Consider the following 20,878-nt stretch of genomic DNA (forward strand, 5'->3'; position numbering starts at 1 on the left):
TCAAAAGTTTCAGAAGTCGAACGGACTTCTGGAAGAGATTCTGTTTGACTTCCAAGGCACTATTAAACATACTATTTAGGCAGAAGTGGCTCACCAAGATAGGGTGAAGCTGCTTTGCTAGCTTCTCAATAGGCAGGTTGTTGTTGCATAGTGAGAGGGGCAAAGCGGCAGGGAAGTCAGCATGGTGCAAGCACACCAGCCAGAGCTACTCTGGTGCTCCTTCGAGAGCATTTGCAGCATGCCAACCTCCCTGCTGCCCCTATCTGTCCTGATAAGCAACAATGGACCTCCTGCCAGTAAGCTAGCATAGCGGGTCTCTGCCAGCAAGCAAAATTCTTATTTACAGAGGTTTGTACAATTATGGCAAAATGGCACAGTATTACAAACAATATATTCTCTCTTGGGCGGGGGGGGGGGCTTTCATGATATGCTGCCCTTTTCTTTCTACCACCTAGGAAAGATAATGTTTATTCTGACGAAATTTAAAAGTATCCAGGAAACCCAATTGAACATGAAATAATTGATTCCCTAGAAGAGGCAATGCGGGTTGTTTTTCTTGTGTGCAATTCTTGCTGTCCTGCTGGATCTCTGCTTATTGAAGTACAGAGGAAGAAAATATGAGAAATGCACAAATCTGTATTATTGTTATTGATCTTGCAGTGGTTATTGGATACAAATTATGAAGGTCTGGGCATATTTACTATTGTTAGCTCCACTTTTGTTCTTCGCTCTTGTATTTGGGGCGTTTTAAGTTTCTCTCGAAAGGTTCTCTTATGGGAACCCCAATAGAGACAAAATGCCAGAAGAGCAGCCTCTTTAGTTTTTCAGAGCAAAACAAGAAACACTTTACAGATTAACAGATTTATTTTGGCATAAACATCCACGTTTACTTGTACAGGCAGAGGAGGACCACCTCTGCAGCAAATGCTTGTGTACTGGGGGGGGGGGGGCGCTGCAATCAGTGACGGTATCAACAAGTGGAACAAACAACTAAATGGGAGAGGAAAGTGACTGTGTAAAGAATGAGTAATTCTAGATTTTATGCAATCCAAAATATTAGAGCTTTATGCTTCCCCCCTCCTTAGGTGGGGTGCCTAATGACTGTGTTGTTCTGTATTCTTCCATCCTTTTGTAACTTGGACTGAGTTCTGCCATTCAAAAAGTAACATTGCTAATTACTGGAAGGGGGTAGTGGTCAAAATAACAGGTCCTAATTATTAAATTAGAGCACACACACACACACTTATTTGGATCCTGCCCTTATGTTGATTTTTTTTAAAAAAAATTCAACTTTTATATAAAGTGTCCATTAGCCTTATGATTTACCTCCTATCTATGTTTTACCTCATAACTGTGCACTTTTTAAAAAAAGAAAATTTGATCTGACTCCCTCGGGAGTTTATGGACTCTCCTCCTTTGGGGGTTTTTAAGCAAAGGTTGGATGGTCACCTCTCATGTCTGCTTTAGTTGTTTCCTGCATTGCAGGTGGTTGGACTAGATGATCCCCAGGGTCTCTTCCAACTCTATATGATTATTTTATTCTAAGCCTGCTTTTGTATACTGATCACTCTTACTGGATTGGGGCCTCAATATTTTAATTTCTCTTAGCTTTGCTTGGATCACCGTAATACCATATTTTAAGTTCTATTGTCAAGAGCACTGAAATTTGTCCAGAGTTTTTCACGAAGAGCTTTAATAATGCTGGTGTCATTTCTGAGCCTTTTACCTTACCCATTGGCTATCTATCACAAACTGTGCATTGTACAAAATCATAGCATACTTTGCAATTTGTAATATAATGACTGTTACTAGCAGCCCAAAAGTGCAGTAGCAGAGTATTACATCATACCATATGCAAAGCAAGCAAGCAAGCAAATAATAATAATAGGAAAAAGTGGTAACACCAATATAAATCAATTTCCTGAGCTGGCATGGATGGTGAATGTCAGGCATTTAAGTCTGAAGCATAAGAAATAAGATCCTACCAGTTGACTTAAAAGTGTTCTGGGTCCTCTGCCCTCTGGTGACATGTCGTTTGTGTGTTATTTTTTCCAAAATGGCCAAAGTCCATAAGTTCTTATACCACAAAGACAAATGTCTATTTTTCAAGGTTTTCCATTGCTGAGATGTTGAAATCCTAGCTACAGCTAGCATCCATGCCAACGGTTCTTTTTGAGCGACTAGCTTCATGTTATCAGTCCATACACACATTCAGTAATGACAGATGTGGGGAGACCTGAACAGCTGATTTACCGTAATTGTTTTAGGTATTTCATGATCTATTTGAGACAAGAATAATGAGACCTGAGGGCGTTCCCACCAAAGATGGAAGAATGTCCCTTGAAGCTCACAGCCCCACCAGCAATTCCATGTTGAATGTGATGTGAGGGGAGACATCTGCATAGGTAGACAATGCCATCTTTGCACAACTTTGAGGGAACATTCCCTCACATACGATGAAACAGACTTATGAGGCCTAGCTGCCCACCATGATTTCCATTCAGATTCCTCTATTTCAACGTTTAGATACTTTCCCCAAGAAATTATAAGGCCCACCAAGGGACCAGTGGTAAGCTCTAAAAGCTCTGTATAAATAATAGAGACCAGTCCTTTGCCTCTGTGTCCCTGGAGCCTTCATTACATATCTTAAAGTGCCAGGCAAAAACATTCCTCTTTTCCCAGGCCTTTGGCTAATTAAACAATCTATGGCCTTTTAAACTATGGGGTGTTGTTTTTGTTTCTTATTGTGGTGTGTATTTTTCTATTTTTATATTGTAAACCACCCTGTCATCCTTGGATATAGGGCAGTATAGAAATTTAATGAATAATAATAATGGTTTTATAATTAGTCAGAGATCAGGGCCGGATCTACATTGATTGTAAAAACACTGTTAAAAAAAGTAATATACAGTGGTACCTCGGTTTATGAACTTAATCCGTTCCAGAAGTCCATTCTTAAACCAAAGCATTCTTAAACCGATGCATGCTTTCCCTTCTGAGGCTTCCCGCCACCGGTGCCTTTCCACTGTTCGGCTTCTGTTCATCTTCCGAGGCAAAGTTCGCTAACCTACTTCTGGTTTTGCAGAGTGCATACACCGAATAGTTGGTTAACAGGGCTGTTCGTAGACAGAGGTACCACTGTAGCTCTCAATGCAATTTCGCATTGACGACAGGTTGCTACTCTTCAGCACCCTCTGGTGTCACATTTTTATAACACATTTTTAACATTATAACTGACCAGTGTAGATTTGCCCCTAGTAGCTTGTGCTTTAAGTGACTGATCTGCCAATATATGGTGAAGTTGCTGTGTAATCAGTTTAGACTTGGATCCCTCATTTTTTATTATAAAATATTTTTGAGGTCTCTATTTTGAAATAATCAAATATCCAAAAAAAATCCTTCTTTAGGTAATTTTAAAGCAGCGAGCTTAAGCGGAAGGAAAGCATCTGACTTTTCCTTATGCCATTAGCCTTTAGTCTTTACTATGTGCAATGTGCATAGATAAATGAAACAACGTCCTTCATTCTGATATCACAGAGGCAGATAACAAAATAGAGCTGGCCACTGCTCCCCCCACCGCTGCCACCAACATAAAGATACAAAGCAATACAAGACTCCAGCTATATATATATAAAATAATGTTGCTTGGTATGTTTCAAATGAAATAAAATCCTTTCCTTCCCCTCCCCCATAAGCTTGGATTTTTGATATGCCACCATGGAAAGAAGTTGATAAAACTCATCTTTTCAAATGTACAAACTCCAGTGATGTTTCCTTTATTTATATTTAGACAACTGAACCAAAGGGTCATGTTTACTGAGGGAAAGAAAAAGGGACTGGAAAAGTTCAGAGACAGAATAAAACCATTTCCTGGAAAGGATTACACAGTGGATGTGTGTAGGAATAGAAAGATATAGAGAAAACGAAGTATTTTGGAAAACATACAGCACTAAACTGCATTTTTAAAATAGATTTGGTACTAAAAGCTCTCTTACTTTGCTTCTCATGTTATACCTCTTAAGTGCTTATTGATATACATCTATAAGCCCTTCAGTCACTTTCATAACATACAAACAAACAAACAAACAAACAAACACATTCATTCTGAAAGCACAATCATTTCCAGAGCATTCTGCACTGCCTAGACCACTAACAGTTAAATAAACAACCTCGTGCAAGGGGTTTTCTTAATCCCATGGCTTTTAGGGGACTAAAGTAAGCCCCTGCTTCTGACATTATTATAATAGCATGGGAGCCACTCTTGAATGTGCTTTTCTTAACACTTTGGTAGCATCAGCTTGACAACCCTGTAAACAGCAGGAAGGTAGCGGCTTAGGGGTCTCCGAGGGCAGCAGGCACAGCTGATTTCGTTAAACTAGGAGTAGCCAGTGAGATGTTGTGAACTACAGCTCCCATCAGCCCTGGGTTGTTGGGAGTTGAAGTCCACAACTTTTGGAGGGCACCACATCCCAGCATTAGACAACTGTAGTGCCTAGAATCTGCTATCCAAGACTAGTGTAATAAATGAGAGGTCCAGATTCCAGCAAGTTGCCCTCCTTTGGTTTCCAGCGGACTGAGTAAAATCTAGCTAAATGTCTGATAATTCTGTAGCAATTGAGCCCTCTGAACACTTTGCCTTTCTAATCACGGAGCATGAGTTCCCCCAAGAACTGGGGGCATACCAAAGGTCACCCCTTTTCATCGTCCAGATGACAGAATCCTGGAAAAACTTCAGAAATCAATGGTGTCTTTAACAAGCTCCAAAACTATCATCTTACAAACCACTTTTGGGATTCCCAAGTGCCTCCCGTCCTGCATTGTTCAGGATGCCTCACCAATCTCCAGAATGGTTTCTTGGGAGGCGGACATTAGAGGGAGAAGCTTTCCTTTCATGAATTTACCTTAGGCTCCAATCCAGTTTTTGTAGCTTTTCTTCCTGACATCACAAGCAGGAGCACATGCTTGCAATATGCCAGATTTGCTACCTACTATTTATTTACTTCTGTGAGCTACGGATTGTTTATAAGGCAAGGTTTATTTTGTATTAAACTGTAAATAAATCTTAAATGTTCCTAAACAAACTATTTCTCACATTTTGATCTTAAAAATAAATAAATCCAAGAGACACTTGTAGAATTTTAGCACCGTGTTTGTAAGTGCATGTGCAGATAAATTTCTGACAAATTCAAAAGATTATAAAAACATTTGGCATTCTATCTAGATGGCTAGTCAGATACCGTACTTGGCAAGTCAAATAGATAGGAACAAAAGCAGCTGCAGAAGCGTAGTTGAAACAAATTATAATGTTCAAAAACATGGTAGGTAATTTAAAGCCCTGTGGTCAAAAATAAAATCCAGTAATGGGAAGTTACAGATAATTTTCAAGTGGAAATGCAGTACAGCAAATAATAAAACTGCTGCTAATACACTGTGCAAAGCAAGCAGTTCTCTACACACACACACACACACACACACACACACACACACAGTCCTGGTTCACAAGACCCATTAAGGCAAATTATGGTTTAGCACAGGCATCCCCAAATTGTGGCCCTCCAGATATTTTGGACTACAATTCGCGTCTTCCCCAACCACTGGTCCTGTTAGCTAGGGATCGTGGGAGTTGTAGGCCAAAACATCTGGAGGGCCGCAGTTTGGGGATGCCTGGTTTAGCAAGACCACACAAATATGGGAGCTCTTTGAAAGGAGCTCACAGTTACTTTGATCCCCAGCCACTTTGTTCCTTTTACTACTGTATCACACTAAACCAATGTAAACAAAGGTTAGCACAGTGTGTCATCCGAACTGGGCCTCATGGATAACTTGCTCCTACTTAAGCATGAGCTGTAGGGAGTCCCAGTTCAGATGACATGCTAAACTGAACCCCAGTTGAGCAGAGCAGGGTAGGACCCCCCAAAAAGACCAGGGAGGAGCAAAGCATTTGCAAGCTACTCTCCAAGAGCATGCTTAATAAGTTTAATAAGCAGTAATTTGTTACGTGAACCATCTCAAAGTCTTGAGTAAAGTACACTGTTGTAACAAGGTTGAAACAATTTTAAATATCAAGAGTGAATCAGTAAGTGGAATATTCTGCATGCAGCGAATTTTCATGGGACAGCACTCTGTCAATTAACTTTGGAAGAAAGTGTTTTCTGCAAAGGCTTAAAACTTGGAAGAAGATACCAGAGGGATAACTGCAAAGCATTGCGGCAGATGGCATTATTCGTAGAACAGAAGTGTCAACAGATTGGGTATACTCTCAAGTTATGGTAGAAAGGAAAGGGAGAGAATCACATTTTCCACTTACCCCCAAGGAAGCGAGCAAAAAATATTAGACGTATAAACTTCCACTCATCTCTGAGATGCGAGATGATAGCCGAGATGGCAGGAGTGAAAAATCTTTCCTCAGACCATATGCATCAGCAGGATTTTGGCAGGTGAGAGGTTTGTTCTTTAAATATATTGCAGTTGGTTTCTTCGTGCCGTCTTTCAGTTACACACTTGGAAGAAACACCTCCCAGAAGTTCTCCAAACCTCCTTTTCTCCAGCATGAGGAAGGGGTATGTATACAGGTGGAACTCGGAAAATTTGAATATCGTCGAAAAGTGCATTTATTTCAGTAATGCAACTTTTTATTTTAATTTTTACAAATGCTTTCTTTTGGAAATTCCACAGTAATAAAACAAATAGTTACAATAATACAAAAATAATCATCGCTATTACATTTCATTAATTACATTCCATATATAATTGACCCGCCTAACGACAAATAATTACAAGCACAACAAATAAATGTTTGACATACCTTGCTTTGCATGTCATGCATCTATCTCATATATTGGTTTCACCTTTTAAGTTGCGTTACTGAAATAAATGCACTTTTCGACGATATCCTAATTGTCTGAGTTTCACCTGTATTTGGAAGCAAAGGCAAGAAGGGGAAAAGACCAGGGACCTGGCTAGTAGAATTATAATCTCCCTAGTGTGCTTCAGGTGTAGTGGGCCCAGACTGTAAAGGGCTTTAAAAGTAAGCACCAACACCTTGAATTTTGCCTGGAAACAAACTAGAGCTAATGTCAGTGGCTAAACAAACGGCTGCTCAGTGACATAGCTCCACTTCCCTGGCTGCCTTCAAAAACACCCCACGTAAAGAGGTTGCCAACACTTTTGCTGATATTAATATTGTGCAGTTTGAAGTGACTGAAAGCATAAGAATTGACTCCTTTGAAAGAAAACATTGTCCAGGCCCATAAAAATATTATTCAAAGTTTTACTGGCAGAACTCTTCAAAAACATCATAAGCATCAAAGATACAACCAAAATATCCATGCAGTGTCTTGTGCTGTCCAGCACAGGCTCAACATCTTCTTAGAAATAAGAGATTCCAAAAATCCAAACTGTGTCTGTCTCCCATTCCAGTCTACATTCCAGCCTTTATTGGCCTTAAGCTATGCATGTCTTGCAGAGCCATTTACATGCATTGTTCTCCCTGTAGAGTTCAGAAATACTAATAACAGCCACCAACCTTTCAAGATGGAGAATTTGCTACTCAATACTTTCATCACATGATCAAAGGTTCACTCTCAGCACAGAGTAGAAAACAGGCAACAGGTCATTAACAAGTTACAGCTCTTCTTGCTTTCAATATAACCTCATGGAAAATCCCCATGTTAAACCTTTTCACCAACACACATTCAGGCATTCTCATTTCAGGGTCAATTAAGCCATTATACTTAACAAGTATAATGCATCAGACTGTTTAGATACTTCAACTACAACTCCTACAGTTGCATGTACAAGCAGTCTCTCACTCATGCTTGCTGTGTTCTAGAGCAGGGTGAGGAGCAGTGTTGTTTCTTCTCTTCTGCCTTAACTTTTGACTGATTCCAGCAAATTTCACCAGATCTGAATACCCCAGGGAATAATCCTCCAAAGTGATCCACACCGGGATGGAGAAACATTTTCCCCCAGTAGGCCAGATATTTATATCTCCACCTCAGACTGTGGACAAGGCTGCTTGTCCTTATCAGCTGATGAATGGAGACGAGGGACTGTGCAGAATTAAACTGGTAAGCAGGGGATTGAATCTTGATGCTTTGGCTGTGCATGCTAGTTCTCGGCGGGAAACTAGTGGGTTTCCCACCAGTGGAGAATTGAGCTACATAACCCCACCATTCAGCTGGCATCATCTACCCATCAGAATGGTATCAGGTGATTGACCGGTGGGTGTGGTTATGGAGAAACAGCATTGTAGGTCTGATTGGACCCCCTGGAGGGACAAGATTGCCCTGTGGGCTAGCTAGGGGGTTCCTCACTCTGATTTACAGTTTAGCTTCAATGCCTCTTTTGAACTTATAATGCTAGGCTTACAGCATGAGCTTCTCCCCTCCACCCACGTTGACCGCAAACCTCAAGCATTGATAAAGTACAGTGGTACCTCGGTTTACAAACATAATTGGTTCCGGAAGTCTGTACTTAACCTGAAGCGTACTTAACCTGAAGCAAACTTTCCCATTGAAAGTAATGGAAAGTGGATTAATCCATTCCAGACGGTCCATGGAGCACTTAAACTGAAGCATACTTAACCTGAAGCGAACTTTCCCATTGAAAGTAATGGAAAGTGGATTAATCTGTTCCAGACGGGTCCACGGAGTACTCAACCTGAAGCGTACTTAACCCGAGGTATGAGTGTAATTGGTTCTGGAAGTCTGTACATAACCTGAAGCATACTTAACCTGAAGCGAACTTTCCCATTGAAAGTAATGGAAAGTGAATTAATCCGTTACAGACGGGTCTGCGGATTACTTAAACTGAAAATACTCAAACCGAGGCGTACTTAAACCAAGGTATGACTGTATATGAATCCTCATCCCCACTGCTTGTGGGTAAGCCTGCAGTCATGAATCACTTACTGATTTTGTGAGGCAAAGGTAAAATGGTTTAGGGGAAAACATGTCTCCTTGAGTGCAACAAACTACCGGTACTTGATGTAGATCACCTCTTCTTCCCTGGTGTGGTTTGCCTCATGTGCCTTGATGGGAGGATAGCACCAGTGCAGGGGATTTGAGAATTACACCCTCACTTTCCAAGATTGGAATCTAAGCATGTTTATCTGGAATTAAGTAGCCCTGAAAGCCTCGGATAGTCTTACTTCTGAGTAAACATAGGAATGGATTGCTTGGATGTTTATGAGACATTCTACTAGGAACTCTTGGGAATTTATTGGTAGTGATTTATGTTCCATTTATAAATCTCTTCCAAATTTTTGTGTTTTTAAAATTTATGACCCCACTTTTCCTACTGTTAGAAATCCAGCTGGATAGAATTCAACATTAACTCTGTGTTCCCTCTGTTTTAAAATCATTGTCTCTGAGTTCTTTCCTCTTAGAGTTGAAATGTGAGCCATCCTTATTTATCCAAGACATTGTTCTCTTGAAGTATATAAAATACAACACATTAATCACCTACTTAATATGAATTAGAAGCAGGTAAAACTTAGCAGTTAAATTTTAACATTTTAAAACTTTAAAAATCAAGTGATAAGCTTTTTTCGGGGGGGGGGGGCAATGTCTGTCAGAGCAGCCTTCAGTAAACGGGATGTCTGCCATGTAAAATCAGTGAGAAGGTAAAGAGAAATTACTGATGTAGGGGTTAGTATGTGGTAAGAGGAGAGTTACCATAAATACTTTCCAGTTTTTGATATCTTTCCCACAGATAATTCATAAAACAGATTTGAGCTTTTTCACACTATTGAATAGGTAAGAGTTATCAAGATCCATGTCCCCCAATTTGCTAAGTACTACAGCCCCCTGTTTTTCAAAAGCCAAGCCATGGACCCTCTACTTTTGAAAATTTTGATATCTCTGTGCAAAGCAAATTTTTGGAGAAAATGTGGGGTAGTCCCTAAAAAGCAATGGATTTTAGTTTTACTAAAAAAAACCTGCCCATAAAATTTGTGATATTACTGCACAAAAATGACAATGATTTAGTTGGGGGAGGGAATGAATTTAATTTTACTAACATGTATTGCAAGTTAACAAATTAGGACATATCTAGCAGCTACTAAACCTAAATGTGTTGGGAGAAATCATGCCTTTTTTTGTCCCGAACAATTGCTTCCACTTCCAGTTCAATATTTCCTACTTTTAATATCAAATCTAGATTAACATCGAGCCAATTTCTATGCTTGTTCTTTATATAACAAAATGTCCAAAATGTTTGTTCACATGATATGTGGAACAGAATGAAACTTGATGTTTCAAAGCTTTTTCACCTACTTATAATCAGGAAAAACCTTCACCCAGGATGAGCTACATTCTTAGAAAAATTATTTTGATGAACCGTCACAAGTCACATCAACAAGTGTATCTTCCGCAGAGTTGTTAGTTGTACGTCACCACATTAAAAAGGATTCCTTATCCATGAGTTTTCAGGATTTGGTGCAGGAAAGTAATATCTGAAGCTAGTCATACTAAATCACGCAGGTGCTCATTGATGTTATCTTTTAGTTCTGGTATCAATTCTTTCTCAGTGGACTCCAGAAATGTCTCCAATGTTGGGATGTTAGTGAGGCTACCACCTTCTACTCGGCTTTCCCTTAACCATAATTTTTAAATCACTGCCTGAATCTTATCTCCAATGTAAAAAATATACACATCACTACCTTGAAGGCTTCTGTTGAGAGTGTTCAAGTAGGTAAAAACATCTGCTAAGTAGGCTACCAAACACAACCACTCAAAGTTGTTCAACTGACCACATGAAAAGTTTGAATCTGTCAGGAAAAGTCATACTTCACCACGGATGAACAAGTCCACTGATTTTCCCTGACATAGCACAAGCACCATCTGTTGTCAGACACACACATTTCTCCCATGAAATGCGGTTCTTTGCAAAACAAAACAAACAAAAGCCCAAACCAAAAAACCCGCCCTCAGGGATTTAAACATGCACTCTGCTGTAGTGTGTGCAAGTTCACATGAAAGTCAAAAAATCCTCCATATATTTTTCTTCCCATGCATAGTGTACAAAGGCATGATAGCTTTGTTTGTAATACCAATGGTTTCATCAATTTGCAATGGAAAGAAGTTGCAAGTCTGGACCCTTAAAGAGAGTCTGTTTTATATCATCAGACATATTCTTCATTTCACAATGTTGCTCGAAGGAGGTGGTGTGTTGATTTCCCTAGCCTCCCGACTCACCAAGTACTCATTTGCATATAGCTACACAAGCAGGGAGAATCACTTCCTTGCCTAGAATATGATCCTTTCCTGCTTTGCCAATGATTTGTGCCACATAAGAAGCTGAGGTTGCATTCTCCTGAAAACTCAAACCTAAAGGTTTTTGTTGTTGTTGTTGTTGTTGTTTTGCCCCTTCTTCAACTCCACAAGTTTGATCTTGGGGAAAAATTAATTGATTTATTTTTGGAGTGTGCGTGTTTTGTCTCCAAATGACGTTGAAGATTAGCAGGCTTCATAGATTCATTAGCTAGAATTTCACATGAAACACACAGGGACTTGGGTTATAAGTCAGATCCTTCAGTAAATCCATACTGAAGTTAGTCATCACTGTACTTACGGATCAAGTGCGTCTAGATCAGGCATGTCAAACCTGCGGCCCTCCAGATGTTTTGGACTACAATTCCCATCTTCCCCAACCACTGGTCCTGCTAGCTAGGGATCATGGGAGTTGTAGGCCAAAACATCTGGAGGGCCGCAGGTTTGACATGCCTGGTCTAGATACAGTGATTCTTCAGCCATTGTAAAACATTGAACATATTTATTGGTGCTGCCATCACTCACAGAACTGAATACCTTTTTAGGGCAGGAGAAACAAATCCAGGCACCTCCATCCTTTCCATCATAGATGATCAGCAGAATAAGAGGTGGCAGTGCACACTTGCACCTCATTTAGTAAGCTAACAGATGGTCAACGATAGAGGCTCAATCCAAGAGCAGCAAAAGATGGTGGTTGGTGAGGGCAAGTCCCTGTTCCTTCCAACGATGTATCGATGTATCCGTGGTGTCAAAATAGTTACCACCAACTATCTGCATTGCGCATCCATCCTGCCTTGGAATGGCCCATTCAACACTTTGAATTTCACCTTCTGCCACTCTAAGAAATACTCAGAATCCCAGATAAATGTAATAGAACTAAACTTTGTGACTAACAGTCCCTTTGGTTTCAATAATTTTATAAATAGGTTATTTCACATTCACCATCTAAGTAAAATGCAAATTCTATTAAAATGATTAATACATTTAAACCTAAACGGTTAGTAAGCTAAAAAATCTTTAAACTGGTTGGCAGCCTCAAAAACTGTGCATATTAAAAGTGAGAGTGTGGATAACATAGCAGAAAATGGATTGTTTTAATCTTTATTACATTCCACTGCTAGGTTTATTTTTGCATAGCTAATCAACCATGATTCTTCTGAGATTAGGGAGTATAACCCAGAATTTATGTCAATGGGTTCCCCCCTCCCCCTACTTTTTATCCATATGCCTTCTGATTCTCTAGAGTAACAGACTGAAACTATGGGAATTTGATGGCCACAGCATGTACTCTGCAAATTAACCAAAGGTTATTTAGAGTTTTAATGATTAGTGGTGTTAATTAATGAGGAAACTACAATAACAACAGTTTTAGCAGTTTTAATGTCTTTCCAAAGGAAAGCACTTATTGTTTCAGCCAACAGAGAAGCAAGGGAATTTAAGCCATTTCAATAGCCTATGTGAAATATAACAGTAATCACAAAGGACACAATCCAGCCAGAGTTAGTACTTTAGAAGTCCCATTGATTTCAGTGGCAGAGTTGAGTACATTCTTAAATGCATCTGATCTTGGACCACCTCTTTGATTTCTATTAGCACATTACTTAGCACCACAATTAAAAAGAACTCCCCCTCCCATGATGTTGCTTTGTGAAATCCCACAGCTTTCTTTAGCAAAGCAGCAATGACATATTCATATGCAAAAGAGCTCTAGGAGCTTTAGAAATGTGTTATTGTTTCCTGAAATCAGTAGGTGTCAATTCTTAATCAGTGGGTGTCAATTCTTTCATATACATACAGTTTGATTATTAAGTCGAGTAAGCACTATTTCAGATCAGATCAACAGAAGTGCTGAATAGAAAGACACATATGAGTTGATGATGAATATGATCATACAGTCATGTTCATAAATTTCCTTTCCAGAATCTGTGGGCGTCAGGAGAATATATTTACTGGTAATTGATCTCTAAAGCCATCATCCAGTCCCACTGAAATTAGTCTAACTTCAGCTAACTTCAGTTCTTCCCTAAGTAGAGCTTAGCTGTATGCAGCCCATCAACTCATGCCATGCATGATGGCACAAATAAATACACAGGTACTGTATCATCCATTGGCCATAACAAAGGAGTGAGAATAAAATCTGTACGTTATGTCGCAAACATCAGGAAATTGGACTCAACTACCACTTCCCACCCATGAAAGTCCCTTTTCAAGAGATGTGTGTGTGTGGCAGCCACTTTTATGTCCATCAGCTTTTCCAGATATTCTTCAGTGTCATTCTTCAGGGGGGCTGGAGTCTGACTCAGGAGAGGGGGTTCAGTGATTTGTGGGGGGACTGTTCCAGCCAGAAGACGAGTGGGAAGCAGGGGAAACTTCAGTGCTAAAGGGTGGAGCACAGGATGGGTTGGAAAAAGAGGAAGAAGAGGTAGATCAGGCAAGTGACTGGCCAGATGATTCCCCAACCATTCCTGCATCATTCTTCTAGAACCAGGAGGGGATTGAAATGGGATTACAAAGGAAGTTGCCATGTAGGCGCAGTCTCCGTTGAGCGATGGCACATAAACTAGTGGAAAGGGAATGGTCCCCGGTTGTTGCAACTGCTCCATAGAGCGTAGACCTGGCAACAGCTGCCTAGACACTAGATCAGGGCTTTCCAAACTTTTCAGGTTAGTGACTTTTTAGACATGCATTGTTTTGCAACACAGTAATTCAGTTTTACTAGCAAATCAGAGGTTGAATCAATTTCCACCCCCGGGAGGAGTGCGGGGAGTATTTGCGCAACACACACACTGCAGCCAACACGTGTCGCGACACACAATTTGGAAAGCTCTGCACTAGATTGTTGTGCGTCGGTATCCAAAGCCAACTCAAAACAATATAAAGAGATGTAGGAGTGTGGAAAGTGTTTTAGGGCTGTCATAAAGCCACAGTTCTAACAAAACAAAACAAAACCTTGTTTTACATGGTGCACACAGGTTTCAAATCAAGCACTGTCTCACTTGTTTGTGAGAAAAGGAGGAATGCGTCCTTCTGCGGTATATGGTGTATAAAGGGTTAAAAGAAACTGTAACCATTGCTTCTCCTGTGGGCTGGTGGGTAGGATTTGTGTTGTGTTTGTGTTTCAGCCCCCCAGCATTTCAGTTCTGGGTAAACTGGCCTCAGAGCCGGTCCTGTTCATTCTCTGTTTAACGAAGCCACTGTTCAGTTGTTCCTTTGGCATCTGTTGTTGTGCACAGTGAACAGGAAGCTGTGCAACCCTTTGGGTAGTTGCACTAGGGACCCACGTAAGAATATTACGTACATCTTCTAAGATGGAGCCTGCCATATGGGCTACTTAGAAAAATTAAAATATTGACTTTAAAAACAAATCAAATCTGTTGTCAAGTTAATCAGGAACACCCTCTAAATTAATTGGGAGGTTCTTATCTGAATAAATGTTGTGGCCTTAATATAAGATGTTAATTCCATTAATTAATTGGAGGGTGATGTTACATTCACAGTTGACCTTAGCTTGAAACACACCTAGTACAGTGTTCTAGTTCAGCGTTGCCTGCCTGACCTGTGGGTCGTGACCTGCAAGTAGGTTGTGAAGCCTGCGCATGTGAGTCATGGGTTTTACTATAAGCAAATCCAAAACAATTACCATATTGCTTCTAATCCTTAACTGGTATAATAATACCTCTTCCAACTTTTCGTTTGGTTGGCATATTAGAATGCTGTGCTGACACTTGCGGAACAAGCCCTTAAAAACTTGGGGGACGCTCTCTGGTGGATGGCGGCAGGTCCAATGACACTTCACCACAAGGTACTCATACAGGGAATATCTTTTGGCGAACAGTCACCAGATCAGCTGCCAAGGTTAGTTAATAGTTTAGCCAAGGCTGATGTGAAGTTTGCTTAGTCGTGGTTTGTCTACTACTTTTGTGCTGAAGAAACAGATAAGTTTGGGTGTGAAACCCATTTGCAACTGATGTCACAATGTTGTATTTGTGCAAAAAGAACAACAATGCATTGAACTGCAATGTGTTAGGACCTTCAGAGCTTGCTGACGAAGCAATACCCAGATAGCTGCTGCTATTTGGTAGTACACGTCTACAAGAGACAGGTTTTTCAGCAATGACAGGCATGAGAACAAAATTAAGTGGCACACTATCTATAACTAAGGATCTAAGGATCTATATCTAACAGCCATCAAACCACACACTGGCCTACTCATTGACAAAAGCCAAGATTAGCCATCCCATTGATACTTTCCAACATAGACTTTAGGATGAATAAACTATTAACATTACAGTATTCGTAATTTCTGTATTTAACACGGCTTTAAGTTTTAAGAATAATTTTTGTAGTTTATGAAGCAATATCCTGCAATAAGGTTATTAGTGTTCTTGCATTCCTATGAAAAGAAACCTGTGAATAACTTGGTAAGTACTACAGTGGTGCCTCGACTTACGAATTTAATCCATTCCGAAGGCACCTTCGTAGGTCGAAAAATTCGTAAGTCGAAAAATGCCATTGGAAATGCAATTTCCCATAGGAATGCATTGGAAACGGAAACATTCGTAAGTCGAAGCAACCCTATCTAAAAATTCGTAAGTCGAAAAATCCCTATCTAAAACCACGGCGGTTTTCTTTCAGATGTCGAGACATTCGTAAGCGCGCGGCCATTACCCCCATTCGTAAGTCAAAAAATTCAGTTGTCGAGTCGTTCGTAAGTCGAGGTACCACTGTATAAATATTTCAACAATTAATTAACATGTTAACTACTTAACATTAATCTGTTAAATAGGTTTTAGCTTGGATGTGTCACATAACGGTTATGAAATAGGCAAAACAAAAACAAAAAACCCCAGCAAGGCAGTTAAAATGATTGCTACTGAAGATCTAAAAATTCATGTGACAAAAAAAATAAATCAATGACTCACTCTAGGGAGTAAATTTGGAGTTGTGGGTTACCATACCAAAAAGGTTGGGAACCACGGTTCTAGTATTCCAGACATAATATAGTACCTGGACTGCACTTAACCCTACCAATTAAATTTCCCCCATACTGATTAAAATTACCATTTGCAGTTTTAAACCTCCTGTGTGCAAATCCTCCAATTAAAGCAATTAGAGTTTTTAGCCCTCATATTACCTAGCTACAGTTAGTTACTGAAATGCAGAAGTGTAATAAAATGAGAATAAGCTCAATTAGCAAATAAAACACCTAATTATATAATAATCGAGAACTAGCTGGCCTGACGTTTCCTTTTCTTACTCAAGCACTGATTAAAATAAGTTAATGTCAGTTCTACAGTTCCATGATTACTTTAATTGGGATGGTCTGATTAGAAACAATAGTGCTAGATTTGCCCCACAAGTTTAAGATAACACAATCACTTAGAACCAAGGTTCCATTTATGCTTGATGCTTACATGGGAGCCCCATCCATTTCCATGAAGGATCCCTGTTTCAGCAATGTATGGTGTAAAATTTTCCACAGAAAAAAAAACCAAAATGGAAGATTTTGCAGTGCTTTACATGGGGGGGGGGGTCAATTTTGTATGCTCATGAGTAACAATGAGTGGGTGCCGAATACAACTATAATAAATGGCAAGCTTGGTGATGTCAAAGTTTTTTGTTTTGTTTACTAATTACAAAAGGAAATAAACTTGCTAAATTAGATCACTCTCAAGGGCATCAGAAAATATTCCAGTAAAAACGGAACTTTTCCTGATACAAATTAGCTTATGCAAATTAGCTTAGTTCAAAACCTAGTTCCAATATCTGATGGAACTCAAACTCTGCCTGGAATGTAAGGTCCAACAAATTCTTCAATTGCCTTGCAGACAACTTAATTTCCCAGAAGGCGGAAGAAACAGCAAATGGATCATCTATTTTGGATCTGGTCCTCACCAAGAGGGAGGAACTGATCGACAAGGTGGAAGAACCTTGGGAAGAAGTGGTTCAGATGCAAGAGAAATCTGAATGTAGTCAGATATGCACTCTGCACTTGATTTCAAAAAGCTTAAGGGACTACTGGTTGAGATCCTATGGTCAGAAATACTCAAGAGAAGGAAGTCCAGGCTACCTTAAGACAAACCAGTATCAGACTTGAGTAAGAATTTCCTCAATACATTTGCTCAGTACACATTTGCTTAGTGGCAAGCTCTGCAAAGGATATGTCCTAATATTAGTACAGATTATACATCCTAAACTGAAAGGCTGGATGCTAATAGTATACTAAAGAAATATGAGTTCACTGTTTCTTACTCTTTACAAATATATTGGGTATTAGTCTAAGAAAAAAACAAACAGTAGGAAGCATTTAGGGAGTAATTTCACTTTTAGTTTTCCTGGTTGAGATGTCCTAGTAGTTTATTACATGGATTATAAAATATATGCTGTGTTCTTACTAGAATTTAAAACTGACTCATACGTTTCTATGGAAGAGGATTCTTCCCATGTGGCTGTTTGCACAGTCTCCTTAAATCTAGCTATTTCTTGGAAGCACGGGAGCTCCAAAGCATTTTCCTTTTCTGCACGGGGGTCCCTGTTCATTTTGACAGAGCAAAAATTCTACCTTTTCAAAAGGTGCCTCTTCCACTTATATGAATGGTGAAAATTGCTCACATGAGAATTTCTCATATACTGTATATACCCTGTTTCTCCGAAAATAAGACGTAGCCATAAAATAAGCTGTAGCAGGATTTTTAGGCATTCAAGGAATATAAGCCATACCCCGAAAATAAGGCATAGTGATAGGCACAGCAGCAATGCCAGCCATGGCAGGAGGAGGTGGAAAAAATTAAGACATCCCCTGAAAATAAGCCATAGTGTGTTTTTTTGAGGAAAAATAAATATAAGACGGTGTCTTATTTTTGGAGAAACACGGTGTATATATGAGAACCTATGAAACTCCGAATCAGATAGTACACATTGAGCATGTAAACTTCCTTTATAGGATTAATTCTAGGATTCTGTGCTTCTGTGTAGTGACTCTTTCAACAAAGGGTATTTTACTGGGATTCCATGTGCTGGAATATATTCCATTTGCTTCAATGTAGGCACTGTGAGAAGGACCCAGGTGGCGCTGTGGTTAAACCACTGAGCCTAGGGCTTGCTGACCAGAAGGTTGGCGGTTCGAATCCCTGTGACGGGGTGAGCTTCCGTTGCTTGGTCCCAGCTCCTGCCAACCTAGCAGTTCGAAAGCACATCAAAATGCAAGTAGATAAATAGGAACCGCTACAGCGGGAAGGTAAACGGCGTTTCCATGTGCTGCTCTGGTTTGCCAGAAGCGGCTTTGTCATGCTGGCCACATGACCTGGAAGCTATACGCCGGCTCCCTCGGCCAATAATGCGAGATGAGCGCGCAACCCCAGAGTCGGTCACGACTGGACCTAACGGCCAGGGGTCCCTTTACCTTTACCTAGGCACTGTGAACATGTCACTTATCCATTTCAGTCATATTTGTTTCATTCTGATCCTACAAGTGAAGATGACAAGATCATTTGGCATGTCAGATATTGTTGAGAATATTTACTGCTAGATAGATTCCATTTCTAGTGATTTTCCATATATTTGCTTAATCTAATAAATCATCTAGATATGATGTTATTACTACCATATAAATAGCTTAGGCTGGCCTAATGGGTGCAAGTTTTAAAAAGAAACTTCTCAACGATCATGTGCGTTGTTTACTTTGGCTTCTTAAAAAGCATTTCCAGGAACTTGATAATGACTTTTTCTTATTTTGTATCTATCATGAATGGGAACCTATAGAGTTTCTATAAACAGTTTAGTAAAGTTTATGAACCTCATCACTAAAATGACAGCAGTTGCAAAGTACAGTAGTACCTCGGGTTACAGACGCTTCAGGTTACAGATGCTTTGGGTTACAAACTCAGCTAACCAGGAAGTGGTTGCTCCAGGTTAAGAACTTTGCCCCAGGATAAGAACGGAAATCGCGCACCAGTGGGAGGCCCCATTAGCGAAAGCACGCCACAGGTTAAGAATCATTTCAGGTTAAGAATTAAGTTCTTAACCTGAGGTACCACTGTAGTGTAGTAAAGTCCAATGAACTTGGTAGCCTGCCAAAATTGTGGCCCCCAGAGCACAACATCAAAAACAAGACTCCTCTTCTAACTGGACAGGCAAAGGCAGTATCTCGTCTCTGAGGTCACACTGAGCTTCAGAGTCGCTGAAAGGCAACAGAAAGCCTGGGTGATTTTTGAGTCCCTCTGAAGCTCATGGACTCTCTAATCCCAATTCTCCAAACCTTCCTCGCTTGCTCACTTCCTTCTGCCAATAGTGCACATTCCAATTTGTTCCTGGGCCTCATGAGAGTTTCTGCTTTGGTTCTGTTTTCTCCTTAACATCTCCTTTCTTCAGTTCTATCTCGCCACGAGCCATAGTTTCCTTAGGCCCCTATTTTTAGCCAATTGCCTGCTTTGCCCAACTTCCTCCAGCAATCTTTTCTCTCTCTTTCCAATAACATCCAGTCCCTCCTGTGCATTGTTAGATTTCTTTGCACGTGTCCTTGCTCCGATTTCCTGTCTCCAATGCAGAGATTTCAAAAGCAGCGTAATGTCGTCAGAGAATTCTGGACAGTTTTTAATGTGAGTTGGACTCTTATTTGCTCCAGCTTAGCCAGCAAGGGGGGAACCTTTTTCAACCTGTGGACTGCATTCCCTTGTGGGGGTGCCAAATGTAGGTGGGACCAGGCAAACGAAATGGGTGGGACAATATATGTGAGTCTTAACTCTGTAGAGTAGGCTACATTCCAGCCAGACAAATGTGAGACATTTCTACAGCCCCCCCCCCACCTCCAGCTATGCAAACAAGAGGCATTGTCAATGCTCAAGGAAACTTTCCAACCAGGCAAAAGTACTGGAAGAGCCAGAAAGGAGTGAGGTTTGGGAGAAGAGATGTGGCCTGGGGAGATTTATGAGAGTCAGGTAGAGAGGCCTATTGGGCAGCATTCAGTCTCTCCCCCCCCCCCCTCAGCTTGATGTTTATTTTATTTTGTAAAATTTATGTACTGCTTGATTATACGGACAGGGATGGTCTCCATCCCTGAGCTTAGCCAACCAACGTCAGAAGCTTCAGAAACTACAAGCACATCACAAAGTAGGCTTTAAAGCACTTTGACGGGAAAATGCTATACAGCTATGTTTTAATAAATTAGCTGGTCGTCTTTATCCTCTAATCAACAAAGAAGTGGTGCTTGTGAAAGGTAGACTGTTTAGCAGTAGACGGCTCCCTTCAGTTGACTGATTAAGGAAGTGTGGTTTCTTACAGAGTAAAAACATGAGTAATGTATTGAGCGGGGAGGGGGATAAAAGGTGGGTCACCACTTTCTTTGCCGATAATTCCTGTGCTTAATATATTTTTCATGCTTGCTTACTAATGTGGCCCTACAGCAGTCCCCATCCTGTAAGGATAACAAATTAGCCGCCTGATACAGAACAGCTTTATCCTGGACATGGAAATGTTTGCACCTGCCAAATAAAACATAAATCTTATCCTCTGTTTCTTTGACAAACTGCTTAATAAGCTTTTTCAAGTACTTTTGTCTGCTGAAGCTAGCTCACGAACCCTCAATCATTTCAAACCAACACAATGCT

At 40.2% G+C, this 20,878-nt stretch overlaps 1 protein-coding gene across 1 annotated transcript in view; it reads left to right on the top strand.

The window, feature by feature from the left end:
• Window positions 1-20,878, top strand: part of KCNQ5 (potassium voltage-gated channel subfamily Q member 5) — a 274,517-nt gene that overhangs the window by 187,816 nt on the left and 65,823 nt on the right. The window lies entirely within an intron of this gene.

This window comes from Zootoca vivipara, chromosome 3, assembly GCF_963506605.1.
Source record: "Zootoca vivipara chromosome 3, rZooViv1.1, whole genome shotgun sequence".
In the NCBI taxonomy this organism is placed as follows: domain Eukaryota; kingdom Metazoa; phylum Chordata; class Lepidosauria; order Squamata; family Lacertidae; genus Zootoca; species Zootoca vivipara.